We start from the raw sequence: 14,625 nt of genomic DNA, 5'->3' as shown, positions 1-14,625 counted from the left end.
AACATTACCCTGCCTTTGCTTTTTAATTTTTTAAAAATTCTTTTATTTCTCATGTTAGCTTTTCTGCTAGCAGCTCCTTACTTTTAGGGCCTTGCAGACTGGCATGTGGCTTCAGCATCCCCACATGAAACCAGAGTGGATACACCTGCGTGGGCTCATCCCAGGAACTTCGGGGAACACCCCGAAGTTCCTGCTGCCTCGCCAGGAACTTCTTGGGGGCGAGTGGCCGCCGCCTGGCCAGAGCCTCCGGCTTCTCGGGAACGAGTCAAGCTCTGGGGCCGCCGGCCAAGCTGCGGTTCCCGTTGCAGTGACGGTCTCAAAGCTCGGGCAGCAGTGGAACGTCCCCGCTGCGGAACGACGCCTGCGCGAGCGTCTCACCACGCCTGCACGTGCCGCCGTTCCCCTTCTGCGGAATTGGCTTTTGGGGGAAAACACTTGCCTTTGTTTCAAAGAGCGGGCCCCACTTTTTAAGGGGGGGATCCATTGCAAATTCAGGCAAATCAAAAAGGGGGTTAGAAGTTGATGTGGTTTATTTTTTTAAACAGAGGGGTAAAACTGCGATACTGTTGTCCCAAAATCTGGGTTCTGTTACCCGGTGTGCAAGCAACCAATAGACACACAGGGTCGAGATATTTGTTCATTTCATTTCTGTGTAGAGATGGGGGCTAGGTGGTAGATCCACAAAGCTAACACACCTCCTCCCCCTCTCATTCTTGATTTACACACGCTTTCCAGGGAGTATTTTATACAAATCTTTCTATTGGTTACAGTTTCATTACCTCAGGTAATCGCTCTGCGCTTGCGCTTTCACATTCTTGTTAATTAGCACAGGAAGCGAAGAAGAGGCGGTAACATCATTATCATGTCATTTCCATCTCATTATTCATTTAGGAGTGTGAAGTTTAATATGTTAATAAGCCTTAATGAACCTAAGGTCACTTCTGGGTTATTCTGCTGTTTTTGTCTTACCTTCCCCTCACAATCTTCACAGCGCTGTGGTTTCATCAAGGTTATTTAGCCGGAGCTGGTTATCCTTTGCAGTACTGTTTTTCTCTCTCCCTTGTCCTTGAGTCGTGTTAACTATTTGCAAGTTTTTTTTCTCACAGTATTTCTCTAACAATTCCCCCCTTCGAGACTTGTTAATATCACTTATCTAGCAAGTCTCATTTAAACAACTTCAATTATTCTTACATGGATGTTAAATTAATTCTAAGTATTTCCCATGGCATGGGTAATCCGGGAGATTTGGGGAACAGGGAAGCAAGCGGTAATCTGAGTCACTTTTTCTGAAGGTCCGTATAAGCTACAAAATCAGGTTAGTTGTACCAATGAGCGTGCATAACAAAGTTAACAATGTCCTCATTTTCCATCTTAACTCTATAGCAAACAAATTAAATTAAACAAATCAATATTCTTGTAAATCAGCTCTATCTATAATTAACAATACTATCAGAATGCAAAATAACACCTAATAACACTTAAGAGCACTCTATTTCCATGTAAAAGAGTTCAATTTTCCAAGTGCAATTCATCACTTTTGTAACTTCTGTATTATCTTGGGACCTATCTTGTGGGTGTGGCAGTCCACGAGTCATTCAAAGGTGCCTTCTTTATTCGGGAATAGTGGGTCCAGGAACTTATTCCCTCCACCTTTACTGCAGTACCAGTTGTCAGAAGCACCAGGTAAGGTCCTTTCCACTTTTCTCTTAGTGGTTCTTCTTTCCATGTCCGAATATAAACTAGATGCCCAGGCTTGAAGTCATGCACAGGGGAATCCAATGGAAGGGGGGGTACGTTGATTAAAGTACCTATGTAAAGATGTTAGTACCCGAGACAAAGACAATAAATACTCCCTCAACATTTCTTCCCCTCTTACATGCCTTTGATCACTTCATCCCCCTATTTCATTAATTGGGTAAGGTTTCCCGTAAAGTGTTTCAAAAGGGCTTACTCCCTTTTTTATTCTTGGGGTTATTCTTATTCTCATCAAGGCCATTGGTAATACATCTACCCATTTAAGATGGGTTTCCTGACACAGTTTTGAAATACGTCTTTTAAGTGTTTGGTTCATTCTTTCTACCTTACCGCTAGACTGGGGTCTGCATGGAGTGTGTAATTCCCATTTCATCTGTAAAAATCTGGATGTTCCTTGAACCACCTCTGAAATAAAATGAAGTCCATTATTTCAGGATATGCCTTCAGGAATCCCAAATCGAGGAATTCTCTTTTAGTAAAATTTTAATTACCTCTTTTGCACTATTGGTGGAGCATGGGAAGGCTTCTGGCCAACCAGAAAATGTATCTACCAAAACAAATAAATATTTAAACCAACCGCATTTAGGCAATTCAGAGAAATCGATCTGCCAGTGTTCCCCTGGGGTTAACCCTCTTCTTAGTTCTCCCATAGGTGGTTTCTTCTGAATTTTGGGGTTAGTTGCACAACAGGTGGGGCATCTCCTTACAATAAGGTCAGCATTTGATAGCATCTTTGATCCCACGGCATATCTTTTTTACGCTGCTTATCATAGCATCTGCTCCCATGTGAGTTTCTTCATGCAGTCTCTTGAGGAGCACTTCCATCATTTTGGCTGTAGTTAAAGCTTGTCCATTTGGAGTGACCCACCACCCTTCAGCATTTTTTGTACATTTTAGCCTTTCTGCCAATTGATTGTCTGAATATTCAGGAGGTCTCATTTGCATTTTTCTACTGGGTAATAAAGCCCCAATCACCTGTCCTGCTAGTGCTGCCTTTTTGGCTGCCATATCTGCTCTCCTGTTTCCTTGTGCCACTTCACTATTTCCCTTCTGGTGGGCTTTGCAATGCATTATAGCTACTTCTTTGGGTTCCACTGTTGCTTTGAACAATCTTAATATCTCTTGTCCATACTTGATATTACTTCCTTGAGAATTTAAGAGCCCTCGTTCTTTCCAAATCGCTCCATGAGTGTGAACTACCCCAAAAGCATACTTTGAGTCAGTATCTATATTTACTCTTTGGCTCTTTCCGATTTCAAGGGCTCGTATAAGGGCAATGATTTCAGCCTCTTGTGCTGAGGTGTTTTGTGGCAATGGTTTAGCTTCTACTTCTTTCCATTGAGTCACTACTGCATATCCAGCCTTTCTCTCTCCATTCTGTACAAAGCTGCTACCCAGAGTCAATGTGCGGGCCTCTTGTATTAATAAAGACGGTGGCTGCTATAGCCCGGAGGCAGGCCGGCCATCCTTTACTTACTTTGTCTAATTGTTTAGAAAGATATGCCACCGGTCTTTTCCGGCTCCCAAGCATTTGGGTCATTACTCCCGAGGCCACCTGCTGCCGCTCATGCACATACAATTGAAAGGGTTTAGCCATATCTGGGAGTCCCAGTGCTGGAGCTTCCGTCAATTTCTTTTTTATTTCATCGAAACTAGCACGGCATTCTGGGGTCCGCTCTAACCATTCTCCCGGACCCTTTAGGGCTGCATATAAAGGTTTAGTTATCAGCACAAAATTAGAGATCCATATACGGCAAAATTCTGCCATTCCCAAGAATCTTCTCAGCTGTCTTTTTGTGCGGGGTCCTGCAATTCGGCATATAGCCTCTTTTTTTTCCGCTCCTAGTGCACGTTCTCCTTTTGATATTTTAAATCCAAGATATTGGACTTCCTTCTTCGCAATCTGAGCCTTTTTCTTTGAAACACGATACCCGGCAAGTCCCAAACAATTGAACAGACTCACTGTCGCCTCTAAACATATTTGCTCTGAATCCACTCCACTCAAAATATCATCCACATACTGTAAAAGAGTGACATTTTTGTTACCTTCCTGCCATTGGGCTAGTTCTTTGGCCAAGATCTCACCAAACAGGATAGGGCTGTCCTTGAATCCTTGAGGAAGAACCGTCCAGCATAACTGCTCCTTCTTCCTTGTAGTGGGACTTTCCCATTCAAAGGCGAAAATTGTCTGGCTTTGTTCCTCTATAGGAATACAGAAAAAAGCATCTTTAAATCTAGCACTGTAAAACAATTGTTAGTCTCAGGCACTGAGGCTAAAAGAGTATATAGGTTTGGCACACTTGGATGGATATCTTTTGTTATTTGGTTCACTGCCCTCAGGTCCTGGACCAGTTGATATTCTTGGGAGTGCGGTTTCCTTACCGGCAGGATTGGTGTATTGAATTCAGACTGACACTCTCTAAGCAAGCCATATTGCAAGAAGGCATTAATTAGGGGTTCCAATCCTCTACGTGCTTCTAGCTTAACAGGGTACTGATGCACCCTAACTGGCTTCGCTCCTGGTTGCAGCTCTATTTTGACCAGAGTCGCGTTTTTTGCTTTGCCTGGCTTTGTTGAGGCCCAAACCAAGGGAATCACCGCATCCAATACACTTGAAGGGATACTTGCACTGTTATCGTCTGGAGCCGATCCCATCAAAAGGCAGATCTGTGCTCTCCATGCCGATTCTGGAGGGCTGTGGAGCTGCACGGAACTCTCAGAAAAGGTCACCTGCGCATTCAGTTTGCATAGTAAATCCCATCCTAATAAAGGGAGGGGACACTCTGGCATAGAGAGAAATTCATGAGTCAATTTAGTACCTCCAATCGTGCACTCCATTGGTTGCAAAAAATGGCCTCAAAGCTTTCCTTCCCGTAGCCCCAACAATGGTGGACCCTTACTTAAGGGTCCTTTACAACTAGTTATCACTGAATGAGTGGCTCCACTATCTAATAAAAAAATCTATAGTTTCATTCCCCAGCTTTACTGGAACCAGGGGATCAGCTGAGGAAATTCTGATTTTCTCCCCTGGTCCCCTTCATTCCATATCTGACTCCTCTAACATAATTAGGTCGGTGTTTGCTGGGCTCTGTAGCTTTGTTATCCTTCTTTGCTTTGGACATTCATCTTTCCAGTGCCCTTCCTGCTTACAAATTGCACATTGATTTGGACCCAAAGCGGGTCTAGGGAGGCCTCCTCCTGGCCTCCCTCCCCTTCCACCTCTTCCTCCTCTGTTACCTCTCCTGCTTCCCCTGCCCCTGCCTTGGGATTCATTCCTCTGGACAGCTGCCAGGAGAGAAGCCTGCAGTTTCATTCGATTTTGTGTTTCTCTTGTTCTCTTTTCATCTCGATTATTATATACCTTATACGCTATTTCTATCAGCTGTGGAATAGACATTCCCCCAGCTCCATCTACCTTCTGCAGCTTCTTTCTAATATCCTGAGCTGACTGGCCAATAAAGAGCATATTAAACAGCCTTTGATTCGCTTCCTCATTTGGATCCAGGTCTGTCCATTTTCTGGCTCTTTCGCATAATCTTTCATAAAAGGCAGAGGGATTTTCTTCAGGCCCTTGCTTTACTTCATACAGTTTTGATGCGTTCTTTGGTTTCGGAACTCTGTACCGAAACCCGTATAAGATTAGCTGTTGATACTGCCTCAATAGCTCCCTACCCTTGCTCCTATTTGGATCCCACTCTGGATCCTTTCTGGTGCGTAAATAGACCTCAGGATCCCCCTTTCTGTCCCTTCTCTCACCCTCTTCTTTTGCCTTAGCAATTACCAGCCTCCTTTCTTCTCCCGTCAGGAAAGCATTCAACAGCGCCTGCACATCTCCCCAGTTCGGATTATGAGTTATCATAATAGTCTCCAAAAGCTGATGCAGCTTCTCAGGATTTTCCCTATATGATCCAATAGACTGCTTCCAGTTTAGTAAATCCAAGGTAAAAGGAACATGTACAAATACTGGCAGCCCTTCTGGTCCCACCGCTTGTCTCAAAGGAGCCTGTAGAACAGGTTGTTTCCGTCTCCTAGTTCGGCCAGAAATAGGGCTGGACTCTTGGCTTTCTAGCGGGGGGGCCGATGCTTCAACTGCGGTGGAATCGTTTCCACAAGAGGGGGGCACTGTCAGTAGTTGTACATCCTCCTGCTCCTCTCCATTCAGAATTTGTCTGTTAGCACAATACCCGCTCTCTTCCTTCTTTCCTACTGCAACCATTACAGATTCCTCCTTACTTATAAGTTCACAATCCCTCTGCATTTCTGCTTCCCTATATAGTGACACAAAAGCCTCCACATAGGGTATTTCATCCCACTTCCCCTTCCAGCAACAAAACAGCAGTAACTGTAATATAGTGTTATAGTTCATTTTTTGGCCATTTCTCATCACATTCCAGCTTATATATTGGCCACCATTGATTACAACATCTTTTCATTCTTTTTTTTTTTGTCATCCTATCTCCTCCAAAAATATTCCAGTGTTTCAAAATACAACCCAAAGGGCTACAGGGAGGAATCATGGATTGGCTTGATCCCATGTTAATTACCTAGAAATACCAACCTTATTACCTAGAAATACCTTTTTTCCCGTACCTTTGTGCGCACTCAGCTCTGACCCCTCTGGCCAATTTAAGGCAACCTTTGCCGAGTGTCTATGTGTGACATAATCCAACATAATCTTCCGTGGAAGTAGGTAAAGTTTATACTCACCAATCCAAAGATTCACCCCCCTTTCACCCTGGCACAAATACCTCTGGTCAGCGTTGCACCTTTGCGGCTCTTGTCGCCCCGACTACGGAGGGAGGTCGGAGGACTCTCCCATCAACAGGTCAGTGCATCCTGGAGCTTGATCCGATCCAGTCCGCTGTCGGGAATTGCAAGATGATCCGGGCAAGGCCTTCTGGCAAGTCCCACCTGGGTCGCCAAACTGTTGTCCCAAAATCTGGGTGCTGTTACCCGGTGTGCAAGCAACCAATAGACACACAGGGTCGAGGTGTTTGTTGATTTCATTTCTGCGCAGAGATGGGGGCTAGCTGGTAAATCCACAAAGCTAGCACACTTTCTCCCCTTCTCGTTCTTTGTTTATACACGCTTTTCAAAGAGTACTTCATGCAAGTTTTCCTGTTGGTTACAGTTTCATTACCTCAGGTAATCGCTCTGCGCTTGCGCTTTCACATTCTTGTTAATTAGCATAGGAAGCGAAGAAGAGGCGGTAACATCATTATCATGTCATTTCCATCTCATTATTCATTTAGGGGTGTGAAGTTCAATATGTTAATAAGCCTTAATGAACCTAAGGTCACTTCTGGGTTATTCTGATCTTTTTGTCTTACCTACTCCTCGCAATCTTTACAGCGCTGTGGTTTCATGAAGGTCATTTAGCCGGAGCTGGTTATCCTTTGCAGTACTGTTTTTCTCTCCCCCGTGTCCTTGAGTCTTGTTAACTATTTGCAAGGTTTTTCCCACAGTATTTCTCTAACACCAACACCCCTGCTGCTTCCTCGGGCTGGTTGTGCCCTCCTAGGCACTAACAGCAGCCTTGTGGCCACTGGTGGCCTCTCAGGTCTTGAGGCCCAAGTGAGCTCACTAGCAGAAGCAGCAGCAAGGTTCCTCCTCCTGGCTTCCAGGTGGGTGGGGCTGGAATCACCTCCCTGTCAGCACTGACACCATTTTCCTGCTGCGAGGCTCCCGGGTGCAAGGCACAAGTGCCCTCACACTCAGCATCAAAGCCTTGTGCCTGCCAGTGGCCATGCTGGGCTGCACTACAGGGTTTTCCACTGCAGGAGGACTGAAGTAGGGGACACATAACAGATCCAAGAGCAATGTGCTCAGTGCTAAGAGAACGCTGAAAACGCTACATGTCTGTAGCAGGAAGAGAATGGAAGGGAGCAGAGGGACTGCTGTGGCTAAAAGGCAGCGCCTGACTGGAGCAAGACCACACATGTGCTTCCATACAAAATACTTAGGCAGCTCCACCAAGCTGCAGAAGAAAGGTTAGCCAGTTGGTTACTCGCACAAGAAGGGACATGGACTTTACGGTGCCAGACAAGCTCCATATCCCTGCAGGCTTGTTAGAGGGAAGTGCAGTGTGCCTGGCAGTTTTTGAAACCCCTTGGAGTTTAGGTTCAGCCTGCGGCAAGGATTTCTCACAGCCAGACCATTTAGTGGGAAACCATTACCGTGCTGGGTAAAGCAAATATTTTTCACCAGCTTTGCATAGTGTTTTGTTCCAGTCACATCCTTTCTGCTCAGAATATCACAATGCCTCTGTATTACCCTGGAAAGTGGCATTTGCTGAAGATCCTTCAGTAGATGTGTGGAGGCCAACACATGTACTTCCAGCTTCACCTGCACCTGGGAGAGGGGGAAAAAAAATCCAGTGTTAGTATTCCAGAACACATAGCCCAAAGTGTTTGTGGAAATAAATAGTACATGGGATTGGACAGTGCAAAAATGTAGAGAGATGTAAAGCCCTCAGAGGAAATCAAAATGAAAGGGGCCCACACAGAGGAAGACATTTGATTTTTTGTGTTTGATTATCACTCAACGGGCTCTTGAAAGAGAGTGAAGGAAATTCCACTGGATATCCCCATCAAAGGGATGGGGCCGAACTCTTTTCACTAGTGCCACGCAACAGGACAAGAGGCAACGGGCACAAACTGAACCAGCAGAAGCTCCGCCTCAATATGAGGAGGAATTTCTTTCCTGTGAGAGTGACCGAGCACTGGGAGAGGTTTCCCAGAGACATTGTGGAGTCTCCTTTTCTGGGGAGATTCAAACCCTGCCCGGATGCAACCCTGTCTAACATGGTCTAGGTGACCCTGCCTGAGCAGGGAGGTTGGACTAGATGATCCCCTGAGGTCCCTTCCAACCTTACCCACTCTGTAATTCTGTGATATGCACCAAACTTTTTCAGAAAACCCACCGACCATATCTACTTACACCACTGGCCAACTTGGACCCCTGCAGGTCTCTCTGTCTCCAAGCATCCCATCTTCCTTCACAGCTCAGAAAGGCAGTTTTATGGAGGACAAATCTTTTAGCCGCTTTCTGCTGAGCCTTCTCGATGGAGATGTATATGCATACACAAACACAGACACAGGTACCACTTGCCCTGTCAAAACATCCTTTTTTCCAGGGAAGCTCCTCTACAGGACTATGTAAACCAACCAAGAAGACCCTCACTGTCTTCCTGCATCGATCACAATCAGATAAAGTCTCAGGAGCCAATAAATGACATTGCTGCCAGTCAGCATGGGATGACATTCAAAAATGCTAGTGTTAGGCAATAGGTTTGTGGACACGCCAGCAAGTGTTAAAAGCTGTAGAGAAACAAATCACAGTGCTGGGTGAGGAAAAGATCCTGGAGCAAAAAGGACCTCTCTGATGAGCTCCGTGCTTTGAAATAGGTCCTGTCACAAAGCAGGGACTCCAGAGGAACCAGTTTCCCCTCCTCCTCCCCCCATACCTTTCCTTTGTCGGAGCCTGGGAAGCACACTGCATACACAAGTGGAAGGCCCACATCTCCAATGGATCTGAGGAGCTTTCCTTCTCTGACAGCAGGCAAGCTGACTCTTCCCATGTGCTTGTGCAAATGGTGCCCTTAGGAGTCACAGTTGTCTCAGTGTGGCCGGGGACACTGCCGGGGAGTTCTTGTTTTCTTCTTGAAATTGTATGAGTAAAGAGAAAAGCAAGAACTCAGCCCCTCCAGGAGAGCTCCTGCTGAAGGTGGCAGCCCAGCATGCCAAGAGGCCCACTTGCCTTCTGAGGCCATACTTGAAGACCAGGCTGAGAAAATTGTGGGCTTTCTCTGAGGACTTTGGCTCCCCAGTATGGCTTAAGGCCTTTGTGATGAGGAGTTCCCGCACCCTTTTCCAATCCAAATCATGCTCACATACGGGCAGCTGACTCTCTGCTGTGACAAACAAGGTCTGGAGAAAAAAGCCAGCCCAAGATGTCTTTCTGCCTTGCTTGCTTCTGGTAGGGATCAATCTTTTCAAACAAACCGAAACCAGAACCACTCATTCCTCTCCATGTTATAGGCTCCCCAAATAAGAGCTACAGAAGGATCAATGCACAGGGAATGGCTGGGCAATAAAGTGCCAGAGGGTATTTGCTGCAGGAGGAGTAAGGCCTCTTGGGGAGTAAATGACCACATCTGAACTTTGCATAGACCGGGGCAGGCTGTGAGCTAACAGCTCTTGGTCAGGAAGGAGAGGCAAGAGAGAGGTCGCTGAAAGCCGAATCTCCTTGCCCTGCAGAGGTGAGAAGAAGGCCAGCAAAAGTGCTTTGAAGAGGAAGAGAGAAGCCAAGCAAGGAGCCGCATGTGGCCCTGCCACAGGTTGACGGTGTGCTTTCAGCCCAAGGTGGGGGTGCGCTTCTGGAAGGACCAAGCAGGCAAAGGCTTTGTGGCTCCTGCCTCTGGCTGACGAAGCTCCCAGGCCCCAGGCTGCTGGAAGAAGACCCTGTTGGGGCAATCATTGCATTCTTTGCTGTTCTGTGCCTACTTGCTGCTGAGGCAGCCTGTGCTGAAACACCATGTGATTGGAGCCAGTGCTCTCTGCTCCTGCTCTGCTAAGCTGTTGGCCTAAGCCTCTTCACTCCCTCGGCATCCATGGCAAAGCCATCAAAGGACGCCAGCTTCGGATGAGATCAGTCTAATGCCTCGTGTTTCCCAGCACTGGAGCTCTGGCTCCCTCCGCTTGCTGCTTAGTTTGCAAGAGCAACCTCTTTTTGTCTCTCAGAGTTCTACCTTTGAAGGGCAGGCTTGTTCCATTTGTCGTCCCCTCAAGGATGAGAGGTGCAAGAGCAGAAAAATCTGGCAGAAAATAGGACGCAAGCACAGAGCTGAGGAATGAGCCCAAAGACAGCAAAGGCCTCTTCTCCCACTGCGGGCTGCAGCTCTCGGAACCCTGGCCTCAAGTACTTCGTGAGCCGCAGTCTGCAAGCAGAACCTCCGTGTTTCCTTCTCTGGAGACATTCAGAGGCTGCCTGGTGTGATCCTGTGCAGTGTGCTGTAGGTGACCCTGCTTGAGCAGGGGGGTGGACGAGATGATCTCCAGAGGCCCCTTCCAACCTCCACCCTTCGATGATTCTGTGATGGGCGCTTTCTCTCGCAGCTCCTGCTGTGGGGGTAATGGAAAATGCGTGGAGGACAAAGAAGCTAGAAGCTGGTCTGAGGTGCAGATCCTTACCGAGGCTTGTCAGTCTGCAGAGAGAAGGGGAGTCGATGCTCATGAAGTGCTGATGGAAGTCTCCCTGAGCAGGCGCTCAAGCAAAGCTCCTGCATTTGCAGATGAGCACGTACCAGATGGAACGATGAAGCCTGGTCCTCCAGAATCGCCATTGCTAGTGAGGGGCCGTAGGCTTTGCCCTGACTTGGGCTTGCTGGAGTGTCAAGGTGGAGCAGAGTGGCACTTGGAGGAGGCTCTCCTTCAGCAGCTTAAAGGCCTGCCAGCTTTCCTGAGCTCCTTTGCCCTTCTGAGCTGCCTACCCTGGCGTCCCCCTAGCAGGTCTCTGCAGAAGGGGAAGCCTGCTTGCCTCAAGGCCAGCCTCTGGGCTCTGCTGCCCTCCTTCCTACCTGCCCTCAGGCTCTGCAACTCCACTAGTTCCGGGGTGCTACAGCCCAGGTGGCCATGGACTCTGCTGGCACGAAGCCTCCGGGGTGGCCACTTCCCCTTCTGGCCCTGGGCACCCGCTTTCTTCCCATCACACCCGCAAAAGCCCAGCACTCAAGGGCACCCAAGACACACACAAGAGCTGGCAGTTCCCTCCCACCACGCAGCCAGCACTGGTCCCCAGCAAGGGGGGCCCAGGCTCAAGCACTTCCTCCCCTCAGAGGCGTACAGCAGCTTTTTCCTCCTCTCCCCACAGGCCCCCTGGCCCCAGGACATGCGTTGGCCATGGCAGGGCCCTCTCCATGCCTCTCCCCGGCACCAATAAGACGCAGCACACCCCTAGGCCACAGCCACCGCAGCTGCAGCTGCAGCCAAAGAGCCACAGCACGACCGCGGCGGAGAGCTGCCCTGGCAGCAGCCCCTGAGCCCTGACTCCTCAGCTCTCCTCTTCAGGCCTCCCCAAAGCTCCCACACTGCAAATGGACGAGCTCACCGCACACCCAGCCAAGAGGCACCCGACTTGGGGCAGTTGGTTTAATTCAGCTGCAGAGAACTTCCTGGGTGCTCGCGTGGCTCACAAGCAGTGCTGCTGCTGCTGCTGCCACCGCTGCCGCCGTTGTGGCTGCTGCTGTGGCCACTGCCGCTGCCCCTGGGGCTCCCACTGCCGTTGATGCTCTGTCTGACACTGGGTCTTCGTGTGCCACTGCCACTGCCAGTGGGGCTGCCATTGTGTCCAGCATTGGAGCTTCCACTGCCACTGCTGCTACGAGCGGGTTTCTCGCTGTGTCCAACATTGCAGCTCCCACTGTCACTGCCGCTGTGTTTGCCGCTGGCACTTGGGCTGCCGCTGTGCCCGCCACTGGGGCTCCCAGTGACGCTGCCACCGCCAGTGGATCTGCTGCTGCGTCTGCCACTGGGGCTTCCAGTTCCGCTGCCGCTGTGTCCGGCACTGCCACTGCCGCTGCCACTTGGTCTGACAGTGGGGCTTCCAGTGCCACTGCCATTGACACTGGGGCTGCCGCTGTCTCTGACAGTGGGGCTTCCAGTGCCACTGCCACTCTGTCCTGCACTGGCACTGGGGCTGCCACTTGGTCTGACACTGGGGCTTCCACTGCCCCTGCCGCTGACACTGGGGCTGCCGCTCTGTCTGCCACCGGGGCTCCCACTGCCACTGCCACGCTGCCTGCTACTGACACTGGGGCTGCCGTTCTCTTTTGCAGTGGGGCTTCCACTGCCGCTGCCTCTGGGTCTCCCGCTGACACTGCCGCTGATACTGCCCCTGCCACTGCTGCTGCGTCTTCTGCTAAAACTGGCTCTGCTGGGCTCTTTGCCACTGCTGCTGCTCTTTTTTCTGCCTGCCTGTGTCTCCGCACACGGCTCTTCTTCCCCCTGCACAAGGAGGCAGAAAGAACAGGCTGTGTTCTGCCCTGCCAGAAAGCCCAGTAAGACTGCAGACTCGTGAGGGCCGGGGATGTTTGCGGGAGCTTCTGAGGGTGTTGCCAGCCTCACCGTCATGAGACATGGGAGCTTGTTTGGACACAGCTCATCAGCCTGTGGCTGAGGCTGCTGGTGCCAGGACTGGCGGGTACCTGTGTCGTCTTGGCTTCAGCAGTCAGGGAGAGCTTTGCAAAGGGGCACACCAACGCTGGAAGCATCCCTTTGCGCTCAGCTGCTCAGATCTTGCAGGTGCCACTGTTGGAGGCCATTCTCAGCACTCAACAGCTGCCCCTTGGCTGGAAGGCAAGGCTGAGCCCAGGCCAGCCCTGTGGCTTGCTCATGGGGCAATGGGGCTGCAGCCGCACTGACACCTTGTCTCTCTCACTCGGCCTCAGAGCCCTTCTGCTTATCTCCTCCTCTACTCCCTCAACCCCGCTCCCATTTGCAGCCACAGCCCTTCAGCTCCACAGCAGTGCTGGGCATTTGCTGGGGGCTGCAGGGAGGGACTTAGTGACAAGCTTTAAGCCACGTAAATCTCATGTCAGGAAAAGTCACAGCACGCTCTAGGCAGCACAGTGGCTCCGGGATTACAAGTGGCACCCCTTGCTACCTCACTGCCCCTCAGTTCTGCCAGGCTTCTCCTGGAGCTGCCACATACCTGCCCTGTCTTGCAAGGCCCCTCTTGACTGTCCAGCCCTTCCTCCTCTTCCTCTAGGCAGGAGAAGTAGACCTTCAGGGTCACTTGCTTGTCTTCTCCCAGCTGGTATCGGACAATCTTCTGAATACTGGGCTTTTCTTCAACCAGATTCTCAGCACCCTCCTGCACCTGCAAGACAACTCCACACTGTGCAATGTGCCCCACTTCCAAGTCCACTCCGCTGCTCTCCACATGCTTCTCACCAGCATCCGGGGACTGCAGGACCTTGGCAATCATCAGGCCCCTGGCTCTGACCTGGCCTGGGGCACCCCACCAGACAATGGCTGCTGCAGGCAGGGGCTCCGCAGCCCCAGCGGCAGAAGAGCAAGGGGCACTGCAACATGTCCCAGGCTTTGTGACCTTTCTCCTGAGCCTTCCTGCCAGCACCCTATTGCCCTGAAGGGAAGACCAGCCACGCTGAACATCCCCTTCTCATCCACACCAAGCATCTCAATAATCACACAGCTGAGCAGAAACTCTCCATGGTCTCTCACTGAAAACCCCAGCACTACCATGGCCAGAAAAAAAGAGAGGGCCCCAGGGGCTCTGCTGGAGTGTTCAAGGAGGGAGCAGCAGCAAGAGCTATATTGCAAAACTAGAGCCCAAGCAGTGCCTTTGAAGGCAAGCCCTGGGCCAAGTCAGCCAGGGCTCAGCAGAGCCCATGGGAAGGGCTCTTGTCCCAGAGAAGAATGCTTCTGCAGACAAAGGAGCTCAGGGAGGAGCACCTACCTGTCTTGCCTTCGGAGCGCTTTCATTCACAGCCCACACAGCTCGCACTCTAGCACGTGGCGGTTGTTCCCAGGCGCCTGGTGCCGGCCGTTTGGCAAAACACTCTGGGGTGGTGGAAAACATCCTGCGAATAGGCACCAGGGAGGTGGCATGAGCCCGGGGAAGCTGGGGAGTTTGGACTCCACGCAGCGCTCCCAAGGGGGGGCACCTGCCTCTGCAGCAGAAGGCAGTTCTGCAGCAGCAGCACGGGGGTTCCACTGATGGGGATCACATCCACAGACACGGAAATCACCTCCCGCCAAAACACCCACAGCTGCACAACGTGCCCGCTGGAGAGCTCCGGGTGCCCACAGCAAGACTTTCTCTCCAGGCAGCAAGGAGAGCAGCAGGGTC

The 14,625-nt window shown here is 50.3% G+C and overlaps 1 pseudogene; it reads right to left on the bottom strand.

Moving 5' to 3' along the window:
• Positions 1 to 1,915: 1,915 nt before the first annotated feature.
• Positions 1,916 to 4,563, bottom strand: LOC134154710 (uncharacterized; annotated as a pseudogene).
• Positions 4,564 to 14,625: the final 10,062 nt, after the last annotated feature.

Source organism: Rhea pennata, unplaced genomic scaffold (assembly GCF_028389875.1).
Source record: "Rhea pennata isolate bPtePen1 unplaced genomic scaffold, bPtePen1.pri scaffold_33, whole genome shotgun sequence".
NCBI lineage: Eukaryota > Metazoa > Chordata > Aves > Rheiformes > Rheidae > Rhea > Rhea pennata.
The sequence above is the reverse complement of the archived record's forward strand: the minus strand, read 5'-3'. Positions and strand labels throughout refer to the sequence as shown.